The following is a 12331-nucleotide window of genomic DNA, read 5'->3' on the forward strand; positions in this document are numbered from 1 at the left end:
GAAATTACACAGAAAGTAAAATAGAAAAAAAAAAATGGTCTGAGAAGAGCACCTCTCATCTAGAAATGTAATTAAAATCAGATGCCTGATATGCAGTCAGTGTTATGGATTTTCCACTGAACAGATGGTGAATGTGCTTTTCCTAGCATGAGACACTTTTGTTTAGTCTCACAGGAGAAATAAAATATTTTTCAATAAAAACATGATTTAGCATAAAAGAAAGACAGAAAAAAAATCTTCCTGTTTAATAATGAAAGAGGATTTTTGAAAAAAAAAATATTTGCAGAAGTATTCCTAGTTGAATCTGTGTGTATTCTGTGGCAGAGACTTACTGGTGTGTTTTCTACTTGCAGGGTGTCTGTCACTGTGTACTTGTTATTGCTGTTCCTTCAGTAGTAAATTAGATTTTGATTCATTCTGCATCCTTATCATGAGGTGTATGGCTGTGTAGGGTGGAATTAATTTTTTCTCCTGCTAGATCTAGAATGTCTCTAGCACATAAACCACCGCCTTTGCAAATGTGTTTGCTTAGAGTGCAGTGTCAGAAGTGTGGGCTCACAATGGGTTAGGAAAAAGAAAAATACTTCTACAAATTAATAGACAAGAACAAGATCCTGATGTCCTCCAGCTCCCTGATATTGTTTCTCTGTTCAAAATTGCCGATCCAACATCTGAATTTGCAGAAAAAATTTATATGAGAACTCTCCAGCTACTCCAATGAATAGAGGACAGCCTAATCCACCAAGAAACATAATTTAATGTTTTCCATCTCTGTGTGAAGGAATTAGTATGGTGATAGGAAGTGTCACTTCTTGCTCTTCTAACAGGAGAACAAAAGATGACTGAAATAAAAGCAGGTGTTCTAAGAGCTTGTTTTGTAACTTTTTATACCTAGTTTTATGTGGTAACATTTCAGAGGTTTCAGATGCATAACCATTTTAAGCAAGCAAATTATGAATTTCTAGGTCACTGACAGGTGGTTTAAGTTTGCTTTCTGAACATCGCATGGTCAAGGATTAACATGCGTGACTGGAAATAAATTTTCTTTCTCTGAAGTGTAATCAATGATCCTCATTTTTGTCTTCAAATCAGAAAACCTGTGCAAAGTCCAGACACTGTGTGTGTAAGTGCTGGTCAGCATTTGCATTTTGTGAATTTGATAAGTAAACATAAATCATAAGAATGCATAAAATCAATTAACCAAACAAACCGTGCATGGCACTCCAAAGATGACTGAGTGCTGCAAATGCACTTATCTGCAGCTCCACTTATGCTTTCACTTACCAAGATAAGGGAAGTTATTTATATGTTTTAACATGTAAGGTACTTGCCAGAGAGTAAATGAGTTTCTGCTGAAATTAATGAGGAAATTTTGATTCACAATCACTCACGTATGTTTAGATTAATGAGAAGTCCAACATTTACTGGTACTCATATCTCCAGTAAAGTGTAGTTCAAACTTTGCAATGCAATTAGAAAAAATTAATTAGGGGGAAAAGTATAGCATTAGTTGAATTTTCTGGATGTTATCTGGTTTCTGTGAATAGAAATGGTAAAACTGTCTGCTCAAAGAGCATTTTAAAATTTTTCATGCCTTCAATAGCAAAATCTCTTCAAAACCCATACACATGGAGGGAAAGAGCTGAGAAAGCAACACATACTTCACTGTGGGGTTTTTTTAGCTGGAAAAAACATGTATGGGGTGTTGATTTCAAAGCATGGTACCCCCTCACTGTATCCAGTGGTCTTGATTCACCTCTGTCCTGCATCTTAAATCAAAAGCTGTGGAGCAACTTCTTGTAAGTAGTACTTTACCTTTGTTTAACACCAACGTGACGTTAAAGAAACTAGTTAAACACAGATTTCAAATGAAGAAATTCTGAACTCTTCCTAAGAAAATAATAATTACAATAGGACTTCTAGAATCTTTCACATCTTTTTCATTTGGCTATTTAATGTCTGTCTAGAGAACTGGACGTAAGTTTTTGCTATAAAGCATATTGTTATATTGTAGGTGTAAAACGTGTGCAAGAATATAGTGGCAGGGAAAATTCTATTCATTAGGTGATTCCACATATTTTAGTAAGAGCTCATTGCCAGTGTCATTTTCAGATAGTCTTTTCACACAATTCATTTTATTCCAAAAGGGATCTACTTATATTTACATCAAAACTTTCTGCAGCTTGAGATGTCAGATATTATTCATTTATGCTATCAAATCTACTTTTAAATTCAAACCTCTAATCTATTGCACTCTAACGGTGTAATAGGCTGCTTCTTCTGGCAAAGCTGTCCAAAGGTGCTATGAACCCTCTCTGAATAACTGTGAAATGGTCAGAATGACCATTTAAGTAGGAAGGGGACCCTGTGTATTTCCAAACTAATAGCAGCATAAATATTCAAACTTCTGGTGGCACAGAAATCTATGTCAATGTAATCTTAATTTCCTCAGACATCAGGATTTAAAATCATTTAGACCCTATAGTAAAAATCAATTTTGAGAATTACCTTAGAATCCTACTTGCATTCAAGCCAATATTGTTTTGATTAAAACTTTAATTTACAAGCACCCTGAAGAATTCTTTATGTTTCTAAAAAATGCTGTGCTTTAGATGTAATGAAGATAGGCCATATAAGTATAAAATGAATAAATCTTACTGTGTACAGTGCAAATAACTTATGATAAATGTGTCAACACAGGGCCACAAGAGTGAATACTTGGCTTTTTTAAAAAAAAGTTTCAAGTCTACCTTACGGGAGTGTTGCCCTGAGAATCAGGCCTTTCAATATTGTTTTCATGATTTCTAGCCACTTTCCCAGGAAAATAACTATAAACATAGGTGTTTATACATTCCATTAAAGATATGCCTTTTGATGGATGTCTCTCACAGCCAGTGTGGTTGGGAAGGTAGTAACCTGACTATCCAATCCCTGGTCATTGTCAAAAACTTATAAATACTGAAATCTCTTCTTCTTTCATCACACTTCGAGTTGTGTCTGTGTGAATCATTTCATGTCCAACAGTGACACAGGAGTAGTTCTGGTTAATAGATTTTAAGATTAGAAATATGCATCATCTACTCACACTCCCCAATATTGACCTTGATAAATTTTCTTGTTCACGTACTTGAAAATCCTCCTCTATAATTGGTCTTTTTTTATTTTAAATTATAATTATGCCCATAGTAGACTTATAATGAAGGAGAATAAGGTATAAGAAAATAGTAATTAATGGATTTTTATTAGGTTTGAGGGTTTTTGTCAAATAAATCAGCAGTAAACTAGGGCCTAGCATAGGCATTATGTTTCTTTGCTGTTTTGACTTGAATCTTAAAAGCCAAATAAGGGAGCATTTAAACTTGTATAGTAGCCCGTAGTTAAAATAATTACTATTTTTCTCAGCCTTCATTATAGCCCTGGTGACAGTGCAAGGAAACCCTGTGGAACAAAAAGTAATATCAGCATTTTGGTGATTTGGTAGCTTGTGCATTAGAAATAACCTTTCAATAACTGGTAAGGTATCAGTGCCAGGAAAATCTTTGAGAAAAATACTTTTTTTCTGTCATGATGAGAAGCGTGTTAAATGTTTACCTGTGCCTTTCTATTGCTTATGCTTGTTCATATATGTTTCAGAAGGAAGTTAGCAAAGTGTCCTAGGAATATTTTCTTAAGGAGTATTTAAAACCTGTTTCTAATATCTGTAGGACATTTTGCTGGGCTTTGAGGGGACTGGATTTAAGAGAGGGGCTTAAATGAGGATGAGGATGTATCACATAGTGACAATTCTCTTTAAAGTGTTATATTCTTCTATCTTGAGTCACTAGGCATTTTTCCTTAATGAAAGTGATTTTTAACATATGCAAAATTTTTAAATTTATTTTTCTTTAGTGAGTAGTTTGTGCCTCCTAGTGGAAAGAAATAGCATTAAAAGCAAAATCATAGTCAACCAATCAACACATTGTATATTAAAAAAAAAAAAAAAAAATTTTTGGCCAGTACCTTTTAAAAGATCAGCTCTTATATTCCTATGGGTTCATTTACCATTACTTTGAATAAATTTATCCATATGCATAGGTGAAAAGCATGATAAAACCAGAACATTTCTGGTTTGGTTTATGTGGACTTACACTTGTTGGAGGCTGTTTAAAACATTTACTTGAACTGGTTGTTTTTTCTATATCAGACACCATTTTTCAATTTCAAATAAATAACTGCATGACAGAATTCAGTGTAAAGCTCATCCAATTTGATCAGGCACTGGAGTTCTCTCCTCTGCTGCCCCATATCTAAAGCACAGTGTATTATTGGCATTAATCAGCCATACAGCTGATTATTCATTAATAAATAGCTCCATCTCAGTAAATAATGGCTTCAATTGGAAAGAGCTGAGTGATGCACTTATTTTAAAAACCCAGCTTATTGAGTGTTTCATAAATGGAAACTTTCTTGAACAAACTTTCTTAATTACAGTAGGTCGATGTTTAGTAGCTGTATCAAAAGCACTGTAAATGCCAGGTGTATTATCCAAATTATTTGGAGGTAGTCCTCATAATTCTGGAATCTCATTAAAGTCTGTGGCTTCAAAAGAGCCTAGTCAGACAGGCTAGTTGTGTCTCTCAAATCTGAGTAAGATATTTAACAGGTTCTCACATGAAATATGAGTTATTTGGCAGATTTGAGACCTTTGTTGAATCTGTCTGAGCTCCTCCTTATGCTTACCGCTCTAATGCACAGGGCATGAGGGTTTGGATCCACTTTCTATGTAACTGCAAGTAAAACAAAATGCTTTCAAACAGAGTGAATTTTTTCCTTCTCACAGTAGTTTAGTAGAAAATCACTGTTGAAGGTCTTTGTATTAAAATTACTCTTTTGCAGTCAATCATCTGATTCAGGAGAAGGCTTTTGACCATGAGGCTCTCTCAGAGGTGTGATGTAGCTGTGCTGAGTTGCACCATCTTGCTGTGTGTGTCAGGTCCTTGTAATTTCTGGAATCTGTGCAGGGAGCTGATATGAATGCTGTGGACAATACTGTCTTTGTATTTAAGGAAGGACAAAATGTATTGGTTGCCTCCTGCCTTCTGTTTAAGAGGTCTGAACCAATAATTGCCAGATGACTCAGCAGCGCCACTAATGCCAGCTGGAATTATTATTCTGTGTCTCATAAATATCATGATTACAGAACACAGCAATGATCATAATGTGCAAGCAGTAACAATCCAGTTAAGACAGATATGCTTTATGAATGTGCTGTATTTTACAAACAGTGAATCTCCTTGTATCACTTTTTCTCTATCAACTTTATGTGTTAAAAATCACCTATCCTACCCTTTGAAACTGTAATCATTAGGAAATAATTTATCTGGATAATACATGAACTTTTTATCTGTAAATGGTCAAACATACAACATTCATAGTTACATTCTCCTGAAATATGTATAACTAAAGGTTTATAGAGAAATAATTTTGCCTGTGTTGTTTTGATTCTGCAGTCAAAAATTCATTTATTATTGAGCTTTGTTTGACATTTCTTGAGGTTCAAACTTCTTGGGATTCTGAATATAATCACAGCAGATACATGTGCATCTCTTATTGCTTGGCTGAGCACAGAAGACTCAGAAACAACCCTATAGGAAAAAACTACTGTCTTGATGAATTCTTTAAAATCGTTAATGCTTTCTGGCTGCAGCATGGAAGCGGGTGGTGCCAGCAGAGCAATGTAATTAACCTTCCTTATAAATTAAATGTGCAAATGCATTGCATACTGCACAGAATTTAGATAGAATTATTTTTACTTCAGTGTAGGTTTAGCTGGGAAAAAATAGTTTTCTAACAGCTGCTCCATGGCTTGGGAATTTGAAACAGCTTTTACTCTCCTTAAACCAGCTATCAAATACCTGGGGCTAAGAATGGCATAAAATGTGAAATGTACTCATATATTATTATATACAGGATCAATATTTCAAAAGGCCATCTAAGCTCTCTGGGAAAACAGGAGTTTGCCAATTTTTCTGCAAACCACAAAAGATGCATAGCTGGAAACATTTTTCTCATCACTTAGAGTTCAGCAGACAGGCTTCTTTTTAATGAAAAGATGACAAAAGAATAAATAAACTAGTCATCATTTATTGGAAAGGCTCTTTAACAGCTGTAAAAATGGGAAAACCCCCTTGCGTAATTTATAAAGGTAAAATATATGAGAAAAAAAAGCAAATTAAAATTAATAATTAAATGAATGGAGAAAGTTTCCTTATTGCTTAAATATAAATTTGTGGAAAACATTCCCTTTTTTTTCCTTTCCCTAAGAATAAGAGGAAGTACACTCCACATCTTTTGGAGAAAAAAACATTATTTCCTCTATTATAGAAGAATGGTTCCGTCATCTATTTAAAACAGAGAAACATACTGAAAAGGCAGACAATTGAAATTTTTAGTAGTTTTTATTTCATTTGAGGAGTTTGTGGCAGAGTCAAAAGTACAGCTGGAGGTGTGGCAACATAAAGAGGTGTTAATCAGGAAGTGCTGGCAAAGTAGAAAATCAATACAGCTTTGGTATGGAAATTCATATGGCAGCATTCTGACTGAATGTGGGAGAAATCAATGACATGACATGAAAAATTATTCATTATTGCTTCTATTATAATGGGAAATAAACACTTTTTAAAACAAAAAAATACCTCCACCAGGCTTAATTTAAATTTTAAATCAAATTTTAAATCAAAACTGTCTATATTAAAAAAAAAAGTAAAGGGCACACTGAAAGGGAAATATGATAAATATTTCCATAATTGAATGCAGAGGTAAAAGTTTCCCCTAAAAGGATCATACGGTAATTTTTGACTCTGTGGAGCATGCTAAAATCTGGGGGAGTTTAGCAGAATAGAAAGTACTAACCATGTCATTTTAAGATCACTTTGAATTTTTCTTTCCCTGTTAGTAGACATTAAAAATCTCCTTATTTTTTCCTTTTTTTCCCCTTTTACTTCCAATGCATTTGTTTTTCAATGTGTGATTTACTTTTTATAATTCCGGGGTTTTTTCTTATCTATACCCATATGAATTTTATATACATTGTGGCACATGAAATTTATTGTTTCTTCAATTTATAACTGATATCAGAAAACATGTACAGTTCTCAAAACCAGAGAAAGAATAGCAAGTTATTTTATGAAGTGAAAGTTAATTCATACTGGCCACAAGCTGGGGAACAAATACTCAGGTTTGTTATTCTTATACAACAGCCTTAGAATTTTGTGAAAGATCGAATTAACTGAAAACTACTTCTTAAGAAGTCCAATTAGGTTGTGGACTTTAAAAATTAATCCTAACCCTACACTAATTGGTATTGACTCATTATTCCTTACAGAATTTGTCATTTGTTCTGAAATGAAGAAAATAAATGAGAAGTAGATAACTTCATCTCTCTTGTCCTTATGGATCAGTAAATTGTTACTTGGGAATGAATCATTTTGTAGGAATCCAACACAGAGTACTACTCTCAAAATTTAAAAGTCGCCTATTTTATATTAGAAAACCCCATTCATGATTGATATGGAGGCACAACTTCTATTTATATGTCTTGTATATAGTTATTCAGTGTGGGCCATGGGATTGGCATTTACATGCCTAGAGTTTTGATCTTGCACATGTAAGACAAATTAGGCAATATGAAGTATTTTCAATGCTTTTCAATAGAAAATATCATTCTCCCCAGCTGCTCAGGCAAACTTTTTTCCCTAGAACTTCAGGTTCTAGGTTTGACACTTTAGTCAGGATGTGTTAGTTGTGTGTGAAGCCTGGACAACACAGTTGGCACCTGATTATCCAGGCAGGAGAATTAAGAGCACAATGGTAAGCATTATTATCTACAGAAACTGTCTGACTTGAAAGTTGGCCTACTGTCCCAATAATGATTTTTTTATGACATTGTCACCCTGAAAACTCAGCTTCTGAGCTTGCTGACATAGTTTTTTAAAGACTTTCCCAGGACAGTAACTGTAAACATAGATATGTGTACATTCTTTCTGTTACATGCCTTGTGATGGACATCTCTCATGGCCAGTGCAGTGGGAAAGTGTTACCCTGACCATCCAATCCCTGGCCATGGTCAGAAACCTATAAATCCTGGGAGGAAAAGTAAACGCTCTTCCTTTCACCACATCTCGAGCTGAGTCCATGTGATCTATTAATCTTCAGTGGCAACATGATATGATGAACAGCACTGTGAAATAAATAATGATATTCTGATCACTGTATGTGTGTGCAAGGAGGATGTTATCGTTGGAAGTTACAGGCATAAAACAGATTAAGAAGAATCAAGGCACTGCATTTCTATTGTTTTATCCTTATGGGGCAGCAAGTCATAGCTAATAAAATACATTTAACTTCTTAGGAGGGCTCCATAGCACAGCAGAACACTTTTGACTACTGCAGCTGCCATCTCTGACATGTATATCTGTATCCATCTATCTGCACTTGTGCAGCTTTGATAGTGCTGAGCTACTCACAGCATCCTGAACTCTGCTCCATCATTCCATTGGGAGAGGAAATGCGCCCAGACTAACCGTGTTTAGGATGCATCAATATTTGGATGATAAACGTTGTAGGAATTGCAAATGGTTTCCCCTGAGGTATTAATCTACTGTATCAGCATGACTTCAGGGAGCTCTGAGTCTCTGTTTATGCTGCCTTTTGGATCAGCTAGTCTATATCAATTCCAGAGGTCTGCATCAGCTGTGATCCCATGGTACCTTTTGTAAATAGGATCACTAACCCCAATATGCTGCCCAGACACTGGTTCTAATAACAGTCAGTCAAGCCAAATTCCTCTGTATTCCAATGTTGCATATAGCATTCTTCACTGCATCCTGTGCTGTTTTCCTCTTACACCTCATGAAAATGAAAGCATTCAGAACTCCAAGAAATCAAACCTTATTTCAAGCATAGTTTTTCCTTTTCTCTTCCAAAAGGTGTTGCAAAACCTCAGTTGAAGCTGACTGCAGACTGATTTGGGATATTCCTAGACTGAGATTTCAAACTCACTAAGCCCTCTTATCCATCACAATTAGAGTTAGACACCCAAATATCTTCATGTCTAGACATATTGATGGAAGATAGAGTCTCTATTCCCTCATGGAAGATTATAGATAATTAGGATTAAGGCATTGGCATACATATTAGAAATTTCTGCAGCCAAAAAACCCCTTTATCATCTCAATCTGCAGTAGGTGCAGAGACAACTCTTCAGTGGCTGTTTGTTCCTACAAATTGCTTCATATAGCTAATAGCACATGTCACTCTCAGCAGAGCAGCAAAGATCCATTCCAGTTCTGACTGTAAAGGTGGAAAAGCAGCTGAAAGCAATACTTCAGCCAGGCTGAAAGGAAAATTAGCAGGTCCAGTTCTGAGTTTTGAGGGTTTCTGGGTGTTACAGTACCAGTTCTGCACTTATGCCTCAGTATGTGTATTTAAATAACCATCTCTCCTTCACAGACTCTCAGATGGAATACTATCTTTCTCTGATCCTCTCTGAATGACTTTGTATCATATATTTGAATAAAATCAAACAGTTTAAGGGCCGAGATCCAGATCAGATCCTGTTCACTTGGCAAGCAGGTAGTCTGAGAAATCTGTCACAGGAGAAATAGCTTTATTTGAAAAGCAATGACTGAGACTTTGTGAGTTCCTCTGGAGGCAGAAATTCTGTAAGGGAATTCACAAGAAAGACTAGGGCAGTTTAGATGTTGCAGGACTTCCATCACTTCACAGACTCTTCAGAAGAACCCAGGGACAGGAAGAAAGGAAAGAAGGCTGAGAAAAGCAGTCAGTGATGTAAGCAGATTAAGACCCTATTATAGAGAACAGAAACCAACAAATTTTCAGGATGAGCATGGCTCCTGATTGCAAAATGTGAGCTAAGAAATTATCCTTTGCACGTGTGCATAGAGCAGGCCATGGGGTCATTCCAAAGGTAATCAGATCTTGTAAGCAGGAGTGAAGAACTCTTTAGAGAAGGAAAATAATTTACAGAAAGTTTTTAAACTTTTTGGTGTTTTTAATGGTTTTAAAAGTATCTTTCCATTCTAGCATGTTTTATTGTCAATATCTTGTAGAATTTTTCTGGATCACTCTACTCCTCCTTGAGTTAAATATATACTAAATTTTCAGTGTTTGGTTGTTTGATGCTGGTCTATGAAGTAACAGCCACTTTGAAAGGTATGACTGCCATATATACAATCTGATCCAAGAGCAGTATGCATATTTTTATTATTTTATTTTTCTGATGTTGGCAGGAGTTTCTTAGTCTTTCCAGACAGATATTTAGTACATTTGACCAAGTGTTTCTGCATATACTGATCTTGTACTCCAACTTATTCCTGGGTGAATTAATTTGAGTATTCATAGAGCTTCTTGATTTGCTTAATTTTTTCCAGGATGTCACATTCTTGTTTTGTTTTGCCTGTGTCGCATCTTTGAGAGTGATGTGATTCTAAATTAGTTTTTGGCCAGATCTAGAAGCATTTCTTTCTGAGTTCTTCAGTTTTTACTTAAAGCACACCATATGAAATACTGATCCATTATATGGATAGTATAATAGCATTTTACTGGCTTTTCTTAAACCTTACACAGTGTCTTGGTTTGGAAGACAGGTGTCTGCTAGGGAGGGCAGGAGCCTCCCTTGGAATAAAAATGTAGACACACCTCCCTCCACATTAATATAATTTTGAAATCAAGGGACTCTCAGGCAGAGATCTGCGGGTTGGAATAACAGATCTTTACTGCTATGTATAACAAGGCAAACAAACAACAATAATACAGTATGAACAACAAAATAGAACCAGGGATCCCTTGACAGCCTTCTCGGCCGAGACAGGAAAGGATGGAGGAGAGGCTTTGCTTCACAAATTGTCTTGGACACTCAGTCCCGGTGCTTCTGCAGGACTCAGCAGAACAGCCAGCTGAAACGGCAGAAATGAGCAGAGACCCTGGGCTGGTGTGATGCCTGGCACTACTGCACATGCTGGCAGGACAGGGGGTGTGAGACCAAACGAAGGAGAAGAAGCAGAAGCAGAAGCAGAAGCAGCAGAAGGAAGGAGAAGGAGAAGGAGAAGGAGAAGGAGAAGGAGAAGGAGAAGGAGAAGGAGAAGGAGAAGGAGAAGGAGAAGGAGAAGGAGAAGGAGAAGGAGAAGGAGAAGGAGAAGGAGAAGGAGAAGGAGAAGGAGAAGGAGAAGGAGAAGGAGAAGGAGAAGGAGAAGGAGAAGGAGAAGGAGAAGGAGAAGGAGGAGAAGGAGAAGGAGAAGGAGGAGAAGGAGAAGGAGAAGGAGGAGGAGGAGATCCCTTGTCCCCCTCAGCCCAGCCAAACTCCCTGTGTTTCTGAAACACCAACAAGTACCAGCAATCAGGTTTCCCTGCAACTAATGGGCAAAAAATTCCATAGGTGAGAAGGAACAAAAGGAAGGACACCTAACCCCCAACAGACAGTTACACTCATAACTGCGTAAGTGGTGTCATTGTGACAACGACAAAAGCACCAACCAGCACTCTGTACTTTGCTGAGTCTAGTCTCAATTACCAAGTGCACCTATCTGTAAAAGGCTGAAATCAGAATGACACCGTAAAGACTTCTGTTCCACTCTCCCATGCCCTCCTAAGATGTTCCTCTCATATACCATCCCCCCATTTTCATTGCATACCATTTATAACAAAAGATCTTCAAACATAGAAGAGGTATAATAAAATTTTATTGATGTGTATAGGACAAACACAAAAAAAGGAAGAAAGAGTTTTGTTTATATTTGAGCATACTGAGATATAAAAGTTTTTTTAATAATATCACAAGGGTCATTTAGGGAGAAAAACATCTTGGGATCCTTAACTGTTTTTCAAAGAAAAAGTATTCTCTTAGGTGCATGATACATTTCAATGAGTACCCTGAAACAAGAGGAAGGTGAGCATATTTATAAGGGTAAAAATGGAACTCCTGATTTCCTCAGGTGCTTTAAAGAGCTTGTAAGCAATATGGTAATAGGCAGTACAAAGGTTTTTTTGATGCTTGTTCACAGCTATAATTCTTTGGTGAGATATAATGAGGTACTGACAAGGGCCAGAGATTTCCCGGGCTAGTTCTGATAGATTTTCTCTTTCTCTCTCTGGCACGGGACAAGAGGGGCCTGGGCCAGGGTTGCTGTTTGAGTCCCGGTTCGGGTTTTGAGCTTTCAGCCCTTCTTTGAACATGCGTCTGTTAGGTCAGGTGAAGGAATGAAGGGGGGACTTCCTTCTGGTTTGTAATTCACAGATTTATTCTGTAAGGGGAAATACAGGAGAAAAGACAAAG

General features: G+C 36.5%; 1 protein-coding gene across 5 annotated transcripts in view; it reads right to left on the reverse strand.

Moving 5' to 3' along the window:
• LOC147651595 (uncharacterized) overlaps positions 1–12331 on the reverse strand; it is a 32145-nt gene that overhangs the window by 17647 nt on the left and 2167 nt on the right. The gene's annotated exons all lie outside the window — the stretch shown is intronic.

Source organism: Cyanistes caeruleus, chromosome 9 (assembly GCF_971803275.1).
Source record: "Cyanistes caeruleus chromosome 9, bCyaCae1.hap1.1, whole genome shotgun sequence".
NCBI lineage: Eukaryota > Metazoa > Chordata > Aves > Passeriformes > Paridae > Cyanistes > Cyanistes caeruleus.